Here is a 12,520-nt window from a genome sequence, read left to right as displayed (position 1 = left end):
TGGCTAATGTGGGGTTGAATGTGTGCTGCTGGAAAAGCAGAGCAGGTCAGGCAGCATCCGAGGAGCAGGAGAATCGATGTTCATGATGAAGGGCTTCTGCTTGAAATGTCGATTCTCCTGCTCCTCGGATGCTGCCTGACGTGCTGTGTTTTTCCAGCACCACACTTTCAACTCTGATCTCCAGCATCTGCAGTACTCACTTTCAACTGGCTAATGTGATCTTGCATGCTATTGGTAAAAAAAATTGACGATCAATTTTCAACATTGATTAGTTAACTTTTAATATGTGTGATGTTTCATAGATTGTATTTAATAGAAGGAAAAATACTGACTTAAGATAGCCCACAGTGATTGTCTGACCAGCTTGAGTTAAATTACATGAAATCATAAATAAACAAGAAATTAAATGAAATTAACATGTAATCAAAATGACTGAAATCAATAGCTTATTAAGCTTGAAAAAAAAAAGCCAGACATGGGAATAGACAAATGAACTATGTGTCAGGCAACAACTTTTGGGTATAGCATAGACAAGAAAGATGCATTTTTAGCAGCTGACTTGAAGGCTTAGCCCCAATGTCTCTTCTTTATCTATTACTCTCCCGGAAGGTGATGTCTGGTGTTAAGCAAATCAGAAGAATAATCACCAAAAACAGAAAGGTACATACAAACTGGACTACTACTAAGAATAGGAGTCATCAATTTATTTTAAAAAAAATCTCTATATAATCCAAACATCTCAAAGACCCTACAGGTTTTTAAGCAGCAGATTCTTCACCTTCCTTGTTGTACTTGCACCTGTCCATTTTAAAATTTTATATTTCTGCCTGTGCATGCATTTGTTGTAGTATCTGATTTTTTTTCATATTCTGAGTAGTTATCTGACCCTGCTGTTAATGTTTGGACAATGGTATGACTTTTTCCTAAGTTTAAAGCTCTCAGTGAGTCATTAATCTTGTGAGTGAAACTGCTTCTCTGATAATTAAATCTTTTGTCTCAAATTCCAGAGGGGACCTGCTATCTGCAAATTAACATCAACAATGCTGTACAGAAGGGCTGTGCCAGCTTTGCATTTCAAGAGCTGCAATGGTTTAGAATCTTTTAAAAGCCTCCTCCAGTGTGCTTCCAAAAAAACTCACCTGTATATAAAACTGAACCTTCAGTTACAACGGCCAGCAGGAACAGTGTACGAGTTCTGCTGAAAAATCTTTACTTTTTTACTTCAAAGGAAAGCTATACTTGATTTGAATCTGACTGCATCTATCTGAACTTAACTGAACCACAATGGGAAAAAAAAGTCTCTTATTCACCAGGCAGTCAAAGACACATAAGCTATTAACTATTCTGTTAGTTTCATACCTGCAAACTCTTGTATTGTTCTTGTATGAACGGTTGTTGACAGATATACACCATTAGATCTTTAGAAATATTTATGAATAAATATTACTCTTTGTTGAAATGGATTCTGGGTGAGTGGTTATCAGGTTGCAGAGGATTGAGGTGGCACAGGGATATAAGGGTATGTAAGGATAGATGGGGTGGACAGTGAGGGCAGGGATTCTAACAGCCATTAGTAAAACTGTGCCAATGCTTCAGAGAACTGAAGAATAAAGTTCATTCAGGGGTGGAAAAGAAAAAAGAATGTTTTTAATGGGTGATGGTTGGTCAATGTTTTATGTGAGGTTGTTGAGGGTCATCCGAGGTATAAGTTTGGGGAAAGGGGTACAGGTTTGTGATTGCTGGGGCAATTTCCATATCCTTAAATAATTGGAGTTATAGAAGTCAAGTGGAAGGTTCCAGAATTATTTCAGAAGAAATTTTGAGCTCTTGGTTTTTTTTTTCAGGTCTCAGGGGTTAACATTTTCAGCAAAGGATGATGGTCTTTTTTTAAAAAGCTTTTACACATTTGTTTGTGGGTTTGAATAAATTATTTATAACCTTTTGGTGAACACTCATTTGAAAATATTTTCTAAAACATGCTGTTCTTCTGGTGAAGATTTAGCATTCACGACTTTTGAAATAAAACTTCTGCCCAGAGCAATAAGCTCAAAGCACAGGTTATGAGGCACAGTAACAGCTGTCACTCCAAGCTGCCGAGTTTCATAGAAATTTCACTACTCATTGAAATTTGATTAATTCTACTGTAATGACTCTGGTAAAAGCCAGAGGGGAAAAGGACTGAACGACAGTGCCCGTTAGCAGGAAATCTTTATCCAAGTAAGATAAGTGAAGGTGTGAACGACTGCCCTTGACATCAATATCGCATTTGACAAGTGTGACATTGAGAAGCTCTAACAAAACTGAGTCAAGGAGAATCAGGGAAAGAAAAAACTCTCCCATGGTTGGAGACATACCTGGCACAAAGGGATATGGCCATAGCTGCTGGAGGGGATATTGATTTTAAATTTCACAGCTGCCATGCCAGTGTTGGACTGGGATGGAAAAAGTTATAAATCACACAACACCAGTTTATAGTCCAACAGATTTGTTTGAAAGCACAAGCTTTTTGAATACTGCTCCTTCATTGGGCAGCTACCTGACAAAGGAGCAGTGTTCCAAAAGCTTGTACTTTTATAATATACCTGTTGAATTGTAATCTGGTGTTATGTGATTTTTAACTTTAAAAATTTGGGTTTCATTTAGAAATGAGAAAAAGCTGAACGAATAAAGCCAAACATTATATATGCTCTGAGCTTTTCTGTTGTCTGGCATAGGATTTAGAATCTCAAGATTTTATTGAGAGAGATCGTCGTATTTTAATAAACTACTAGTAATATTCAAATTCTTTCAAAGAATTAAGTCTGATCTGAAGTTTGTTATTCTTTATACTTCACCATCTGGAACCTATTGTTGTCTGCCATCTTATTTAATTTGACACAAAAAGGTCAGGTTCATGCTGTTGGCAGCTTTCATTTGTCACAACGAACTGCTCAAACTGAAAACTTCAAACGAGTGTTAATCAGATGCATCTCAGGTTAGCTATTATGCAGAAGCAAAATCAGATGAATTTGGATTTCTGCCAGAACAAAGTATTCCATAGGCCTGATTCTCTTTTTAACTTATTCCTTCTCAGGATATTAGAGTTTCTGGTATTATAGCCAACCCCAGATTGACTTTCAGAAGATGGTGAAGATGATGACATTCTAATTGTGTCACTGTTGTCAGTTGGATGAAAATGTTCTGACAGTAGTTCTAGGTAGCAAGTTCCAGTGTTCTGACCCAGTCACAATGAGTGAATAACAATGTATGTCCAAGTCAGGGTGGCGCAGTGTTCCAGGTACCTGCTGCCCTTGACCTGCTGGTTGGTGAGGCTGCTCTCCAGTTTAAAACATTTAATTTTTCAGAGGTAGGTTCAATCAGAGGAGATGGCTGAATATGTAATTTGATTGATTTAATTTATTGTCACGTGTACCTAAATACAGTGAAAAGCTTTGTTTGCGAGCAGTACAGACAGATCATAGTAAGCAAGGACATGCAGATCATTGGGTGAAAATTGGACAGGTTATACCGCACAGGACGTATGCGAGGCAAGATCAATAGTAACAAGATCGACATTATTTGAAGTTAGAGAATCCATTTATCAGTCCAATAACAACAGAGAGAATGCTGTTCTTGAACTTACTGGTGTATGTTTGATTAAGCTTCTGTATCTTCTGCTTGACGGAAAAGGGTGGAGGGGAGCTTTACTGGGGTGGGATGGGTCTTTGATGATATTGGCAGCCTTTCTGCGATTATGAGAGGTGCAAATGGAGTCCATGGATGTAAGGTTGGCTTCCGTGATGGTCTGGGCTGTGCACACATCCTTCTATGGTTTCATTCAGTCCTGGGCAGAGTAGTGCCAAACCGGGCTGTTATGCACCCAGGCCGTATGCTTTTTGTAGTGCATCTGTAAATGTTGGTGAGGGTCTTTATGGACATGGAGAAAGTGAGGACTGCAGATGCTGGAGAGTCAGAGTCGAAAGTGTGGTACTACAACAACACAGAAGGTCAGGCAGCATCCGAGGAGCCAGAGAGTCAACGTTTCGGGCATAAAACCTTCATTATGAATGTGGAGGGAGAAGTGGGCTGAGAGATAAATAGAAGGGTGGGGGTGGCCAGGAGGGCGAAGGTAGGTGGGATGGCAATAGGTGGATCTAGGTTGGGGTTAATTATGATAGGTCAGTGCGGAGGGTGGAGCGGATAGGTGGGAAGGAAGATGGACAGGTAGGACAGGTCAAGAGGGCAGTGCCACGTTCAAGGGTTGGATTTGGGATGAGGTGGGGGGGAGGGGAGATTTGGAAATCAACTAAGTTAATGTTGATGCCATGCAGTTGAAGAGTTCCAAGGCTGAAGATGAGGGGCTCTCCCTCCATTTGGTAGCTGGTAGCTTTGATTTAGCAGTGGAGGAGGCCCAGGACTTGCATGTCCTTGGGCAATTGGAAAGGGGAATTAAAGTGTTCGGCCACAAGGCGGTGCAGTTGTTTGCTGCATGTGACCTAGAGATGGTCTCTGAAACATTCCACAAGTTGATGTCCTGTCTCCCTAATGTACAGGAAACCACATCGAAGCAACAGTAGATAAAGTTGGAGGGTGTGCAGAAGAATCTCTGCTGGATGTGAGATGAACCTTTGGGGCCTTAGACAGAGGTGAGGGAGGATGTGTGGGTGTAGACTTTATACCTCATGCAGCGGCAAGGGAAGGTGCTGGAAGTAGAGGGTTGTTTGGTGGGGGATGTGGACTGAACGAGGGTGTCCCAGAGGAAATGGTTTCCTATTTGAAAGAACACAATTTCCCCTCCTACTTGGTTGACAATGCCCTCCAACACATCTCCTCCACTTGAACCCCACCCCTCCAACTGCAATAAGGATTGAAACCCCGGGTCCTCACCTTCCACCCCACTAATCTCCGGATACAACACATCATCATCTGCCATTTCTGCCGACTACAAATAGACCCCACCACCAGAGACATATTTCCCTCCTCACCCCTATCAGCATTCAGCAGAGACCATTCCCTCTGCGATTCCTTTGTTAGGTCTACAACCCCCTCGTGGGCCAACCATTTCAACCCCCCACCCACTCCCCCAAGGGCATGCCAATCCTGGGCCTCTTCCACCACTAAATCAAAGCCATCCACCACTGAAGGAAGAACATTTCATCTTCCGCCATGGGACCCTTCAACCACACAGCATCAATGTTGGCTTCACCAGTTTCCTCATCTCCCCCACCACCTTATCCCAGATCCAACCCTTCAATTTGATACCACCCTCTTGACCTGTTCTATCTATCCATCTTCCTTCCCATCTATCTGCTCTACCTTCCCCACCATCATATCACAACCACTTCCTACTTGCATCTACCTATTGCCTTCCTACCTAACTTCGCCCCCTGCCCCACCGCCACCCACCTATTTATCTCTCAGCCCCCTTCCCCCTCCACATTCATGATGAAGGTCTTATGCCTAAAAATCGACTCTCCTGCTCCTCGGTTGCTGCCTGACCTGCCGTGCTTTTGCAGCGCCACACGTTTCGACTTCTTATGGGCATGCCAAATTTCCTGAGCCACCTGAGGAAGACAAGGAGCTATTGTGCCTTCTTGACCATCACATCTATACGGAAAATCCAGGACAGGTTGTCTGTTATTACTGCTAGGAACTTGACGCTGTCAACTCTCTCAAGTTCTGCTCTGTTGATGTATACCCTTCCTTTATTCCTGCAGACAATGATCAGTTCTTTTGTTTTGTCAACATTGAGAAAAAGGCTATTATCTTTACATCATGTCACCAAGCTCTTTATCCCCTCACTGTTATCTGCCTCATCGTTGTTTGATATCTGTCCTATCACAGTGGAGTTGTCAGCAAGCTTGTAGATGCTGTTTGTTTGGAATTTGGCTACACAGTCATGGGTGTACAGGGTGTACAGCAGGGGGCTGGGAATGCCCCCTGTGGGATTCTACTCTTGAAGGTTATTGTGGAGGAGGTGCAGTTGTCTATCTTTACTGATTGCGGTCTATGGGTTAGGAAGCTGAGGATCCAGTTGCAGAGGGCAGAGCTGAGACTGGGATCTTGAAGTTTTGAGATCAGACTGGAGGGGACAATGGTGTTCAAGGAGAGATGTAATTGATGAAAAGAAGTCTGAATGTGATCAGAACCCAGAGTAACTTAAATCATGACTAACGTGAGCTGAAATTACTAAACATGATTGCTGCGATATTTAGGAAGAATTTGGGGGCTAATATTCCAAGTTAACATCTGGTGTAGCATTAGGATAACAAAACTTTTGTTAGCTTAAGGGAGCAATGCCAACATTTGAATAACTATGCAATCTGGGCATTGAGTAAAACGATAAACAAGTTATGCCGCAGCATAACAGAAATTTGGGCAGCACGGTGGCACAGTGGTTAGCACTGCTGCCTCACAGCGCCAGAGTCCCGGGTTCAATTCCCGCCTCAGATGACTGACTGTGTGGAGTTTGCACGTTCTCCCCGTGTCTGCGTGGGTTTCCTCCGGTTTCCCCCCACAGTCCAAAGATGTGCAGGTCAGGTGAATTGGCCATGCTAAATTGCCTGTAGTGTTAGGTAAGGGGTAGATGTAGGGGTATGGGTGGGTCGCGCTTCGGCGGGGCGGTGTGGACTTGTTGGGCTGAAGGGCCTGTTTCCACACTGTAAGTAATCTAATCTAATCTAAATTTAGTGAGGTCAGTCTTGGAATATTGCATACATTTCTGGTCACCACATAACCAGAAAGTTGTGGATGCTTTGGAGAGGGTACAGAAAAGATTTACCAGGATGTTGCCTGCTTTGGGAGATTTCAGCCATGAAGAAAGATTGGATAGACTGGGTTTGTTTTCACTGGAACGCAAGAGGCTGTGGGGACAACCTATTAGAAGTTTATGAGATTGTGAACGGCATGGATAGAGTGGAAAGTATGAGGTTTTGTTCCCCAGGATAGAGGGGTCAGTTACTATGGGACACAGGTTCAAAATGCAAAGGGAAATGTTTGAAAGTGATGTGCGAGGCAAATTTTCCACACAAAGGGTGATGAGTGCCTGGAACGCCTTGCCAGAAGAAGGGGTGGAAGCAGTCACAAGAGCAGCATCAAGAAGCACCTAACAAATACATGAATAGAAATACATACGGATCCTGTAAATGAAGAAAGTTTTAATATAAAAATATGTCAGCACAGGCTTGGAGGGCCAAAGGACCTGTTCCTGTGCTATATTGTTCTTTATTCTTGGTATTTTGTTTGAAAAACATTATAACCAGAATGAAGAAACTAGCAGTAAACCTGGAGGAGTCAAACATGCATGTCCTCTGATCAAGTTACAAAAGCAGAAGAAGAAGAGGGTTAGTTTCAGATTAATGTCACACTTTGCTTTATAATATTCTGGTGATGCAATTTCCATTACTTTCAAAAGATACAATTATTAGGACCCCATGTGATGTTATTACTGGACAAGTTAAATCCCAGGCTGGCTTGATAGACCATATTTTTTTAAAATTTGATTTTAACAATGCAGTTTCTCACTCAAATTAAAGCATGAAAGGTTGCAGATTCTATTGTAACAATAAAATACAAGTTTCTTAACCACAAGAAATGAATATAAAATAGAATAATCCAAACCATTTGCTTCTAGCATAAATTCAAAGTGTTTTAAGCATACAATAAAAGTATAATCACATTTATCCCAAAACACTCCTACATAAGTTCCACAGGTGCACTATACCCACAGAAGCCCCTTCTACAATAACCATACCAGAGAAAAAAAATCTTTTCCTAAAGCCTCAGTGAACTGAAGATACATGTGCCTTTAACTCTAGGAACAGAAATACTGATAGCTTCTTCCAGAATCTGTAACATACTTGAGCTCAAAAGTATTCAGCTTCAAGTAACCTATTCAGGGGTTTATCCCAACACTTCTGATTTGTGACTATCAATGACTTTTTACGCTAATCTGGCATTTCTCTTTTCTCCCACACTGCTCATAATAACCATTTTCATCCAACAACTTCACAGATCTGCCCAAAACAGAGTGAAACTGAAAAGTTTCTTTCTCTAAGTTGTAAGCATTTCTCCTAATCTGAAAAAAAATTCCTAAATCTAAAAGCTGCCACTGGAAGGGGACATGGTGTTAATAGAGAGGTGAACCTGGGATACCACGTTAACAGAATCTGTTCAGAATTCTTTAAGCAGAGATGAGAATAATATACTTTTGGTGATAGCATCATGTTGAAGGTGGTAGAAATAAAAGGGAAGAATCCTTTGAATGTGTAGGCCTTTGTGGTGGCATGAGAAGATGAGGGAAATCCTGTCATGATTCAAGGAGGTAACAAAAGAGGTTAAGAACAGAATTAGAAGAAATGAATTGGTTGTAGTTGAGGGAACTGTTAATCGCAGTGAGAACGAATGTTTGACTGAGGATAAAGGAAGACTATTTTTGATTTGAGCACATTAGATGGCAGCCAGTTTAGCCAGTAGTTAGCATATATTTTCAAGCTCTAATGTATCTGTAGAGCAAATTCCAGTTCCTGACTAAGGGACAATAAATTAATCAACTTAAAATACGATGTTTCATAAAAATTATACTTATTAATTAGCTTCCTAGTTGCGTTAGGTTTTCTGATAGCAGTTGGGTAGTTTAAATGTTTTGACAGAAGATTATGACATAGTTGATAACAGCTGACACACTCAGTTTTCTAACATTGAGAATAATGAGAAATTCTAGCAAACAGTTTGCAAATAGAACATTAGGCTGTCTCTATTTAGATGCCAATCAACTTGTGGTCAAATTCTAGCATTTTAGATTCCACATTTTCAATCTTTGTAGTTTTTCTGCCATCTCAAAGAATCTGCATTCTTTAAATATTCTTGTTCATTTAGGGTATGGTAGTATTATACAGCACAGTAAAATTCTGCAATGTAGGTTAAATGTAACTCCTGTTCACCCCAACTCCACACACGGATGAATATCCGGTCTTTTCTGTTGATTAACACTGCAGTGCACTGCTCAAGTTTAGCATGCTCTAAGTGTAATACTGGGCCATTAAAAATCAGACTGGGACCTATAAAAGAAGCAAAGCTCTAATTTAATGCATTTTTCATTTTAAACACAACTGTTATGTTCTTCTCTTTTTGTCAATAGGGTGATAGCTGTGTTGAGAACAAGCCAATTTTGCAAAGAAGGCCTCAAATTAACCTGTTGGTGATGCACATTGCTGCTGCCATTTTCAGACATGGTTCTTAGATTTTAGCCACTATAGCAGATGTGTGGATACCAAGCAAACCCCAACTTAGATGTTCATTTTAAGTCTCTTAAAAATGGATACTCCATCATCAAATTTCAAGGCCATCATTTTTGTTGAATTCTCTTTTCTTTTGCCGTATAACATAATAAAAGGCCATTAACATTATATGAGTGTTTTTGCCATTTGTTTTAAAGCAAGAGTCGATACTTCACCTAGTTTTTTTAAAAAAACTGACACTTAACTATGACATGGAACATAACACAATGGCTCTTTGCTTGCATACTGCAGCCTGCTATGCATCCAAGATTTAACTAGAAAATCATAAAACTCTTCTACAGTTTTTGCATAGTCCATAATTGTTTATCAAAGCTCTATAATTTAAGCATTATTTGTGGAACATACATCAAAATAATAATAAATTCAATTATTTTGCTTCAGAAATTCTTATCCTTATAAATATTACTGAAAGAAAACTGTAGGGCAAATTTGTACATGATTAATTGCTCCAAAATCACGCTGACAGTTTTAATGCTATTGTATGTTAGTCCTAAATTTGATGACTAAAGGCAGTAAATTTTGCTACTCTAAGGAATTCATTTGATGAAAGTTCTAAGAAATACATTGACTAGAGGTAACAACCTAAGTCTATTTGTGATTTGGAGGAGCCGGTATTGGACTGGGATGGGCAAAGTTAAAAGTCATAAACACCTCCAGGTTGCAGTCCAACAGGTTTATTGGTTATTCCAAAGCACTGCTTCTTCATCAGATGGTTCATAAGCTAGTGCCTCCAAATAAACCTGTTGGAGAATTACCTGATGTTGTGAGATTTTTAACTAAGCGTATTTGATATTATTATATATATTGCGTTAACCGTCAACATTGGAGGTAATCTGTTCAAATTGCAAGAGGGTGTGTGTGGGGGCTAAGAATAAAATGGCGAGTACCCAATAGACCACAGTTCATTGAGTACCCACTGAGGCCTGAGGGCTCGATATTTTTAATCAACTTGTTCAAACATAGATACTTGAGGCTAATAGTGATGCTAAAGTGCTTAAAATGCTTCAAGGAGGCTGATAGCACATGAAACAAGGTAGCTGTGATACACTTAACACTTAATTCATTACATTGTAAACATCTAATACACTCGCGTGTGCACTCAATGAAAAGATGATCATAGGTTCACAGGAGAAGGAGTAAGATACTTCTCCCTTCAATCCTGCTCCATCATTCACCAATATCATGGCTGATCTGGTTGTGGTTTCAGTAATCCTGTCTGCACGTCATGATCCTTCATTCCTGGTCTTTCAAACCCAGACTTAAAATAATATAAAGCCTCAGCCTCACCACCTTTGGTGAAAAGAATACTATTCTAATAAACATTGAAGAGAAAACAAAAAGTTCCTCAGCCAAGTCTTAAAAGGAGGACATTGGGCTGTGGATTCCCAGACCTTGAGCAATGGTCGGACTGATACACCAAGTTAACTGCAAATGTAAACTCAGTAGACATCTGGAAAGGAATTCTACACTGTCACACCTGTACAGAATTAAGGAAACTTCAAACAGAAGGATTTAAAAGGAAGAGCTAATGAGAGGCCATATAGTCAACCTGGAAGAAAGGTATCCACAAGAGGACAGGAACCTCTTCATTGCTGTCCAAAGGAGTGGGTGAATAAAAAGATGGGCTAGTTTATCCTTCCTCACCCAGGAGCTTAACAATTTGGGAAGTCCAAGTTGGGGAATGTTGCTTGGTACTGGTCATAACAAGTTTGCCATTGATGTGAAGCTAACTTGCAGAACCTGCTCTCAGATATTACTAATGAAATTCAACATTGTTCCTCAGATGGTGAATGATTTGCTGGCATATTGGAAGCACAGTGTTTGGTGACAAAGACCTCAAAGTTCACATTAAGAACATGGTCAACAGAGTGGCAGTATTACACGCCCTCCTGGATGCACCAGAAACATGTACAATGTACAGCAGATACCTTAAATGGTTTGAAAAGAATTACCTGTGATGCTTTTGAAAAATCATGCAAACCCACTGGCAGAATAGACTCTTCACACCAATGACTTCCCTCAGGTCAAACTCCTCAGTATTGAAGCACTGGCTACAGTCAGTCAGCTGCATTGGGCAGGCCATGTCATCTTCTAGAGCTAGCTCTCTCCTCAGAACAGGCAGTTTCCAGGAAGACAGAGGAAACACTGTAACAATACCATCAAAGCTTTCCTGAAAGAAATGCAATATCCTCACTGATTCATGGAAATGTCTAGCACAAGACCTTATTTGTGAAGGACCAAAATATTTTGTGTATCTATGGCCCAGCCCAGCTAAGAGCTAAATGCAAACAGCGGAAGAAGTGTGTGAAAATCTGAGCTTGCCATCCAACCACTTCAGCAAACACCCCCTGCCCATCCTGTAGCAGGGTGCATGGCTCCAGGATTAGGCAATTTAGTCCTCTCAGGATCTGCAACATCAGAATGGAAGAAAGTCATTCTCAGTCTCAAAGGACTGCCTAAGATAAAAAAAAAACAAAGCTGTAAAAAATGTCTTCATGAAAAATGTATTTTACAAATATTCTTAGGAAATATTATCTGATAGCAATCACATTTAAATATGTTCTGGTGCTTACTTGTGCACTATATCACACTAATACAAAAAGATGCATAATTTTCTCCTTTCGCAAACAAACACAAATCTCTTTCATGCCCCATTAATTGTTTTTGATTCTGTATCACAATGACAGTATTACAATATACTTCATAAAATGACTCCAAGTGAAATTGTGCCTGAGCCAAGATTTTAAACATGAGAAGGTCATGATGACTGAAATTGCTTGACTCATAACCATACAGACTTGTTTTCCAGATTGCACATGTTAAGAGTGATAGACTCACTATTTGTTTCATCACATCCACTGATCTGGAAGAGTGTGTGGGGCTGGATAAGGTGTCCACTCAGTTAATTATTAAACCAAGTTGATTTTTAAAAACAAAATCACTCACTAAAGACATGAGGGGAAATTATATTAATTGAAGATGAGTCCCGTCTTGTCATATTGTTTGCGAAAACATATAGCTCAGGTTCAATAGGTTGTGAATAAATATTTTAGTGACACATAGCAGGGCAGGTATCTATCTGTCTTTGTACTGCAAGAACCACCAAAGCCACCATATAGGTGGCTCAGTGGCTAGCATTGCACCATCTAGTGCCAAGGACCTGGATCAATTCCAGCCTTGGGCAACTGTCTGAAAACAAAACATGCTGGAGACTATAACAGGTCAAGTAGCATCCATGGACA

This window comes from Chiloscyllium punctatum, chromosome 8 (assembly GCF_047496795.1).
Source record: "Chiloscyllium punctatum isolate Juve2018m chromosome 8, sChiPun1.3, whole genome shotgun sequence".
In the NCBI taxonomy this organism is placed as follows: domain Eukaryota; kingdom Metazoa; phylum Chordata; class Chondrichthyes; order Orectolobiformes; family Hemiscylliidae; genus Chiloscyllium; species Chiloscyllium punctatum.
This window is presented reverse-complemented; position numbering follows the sequence as displayed.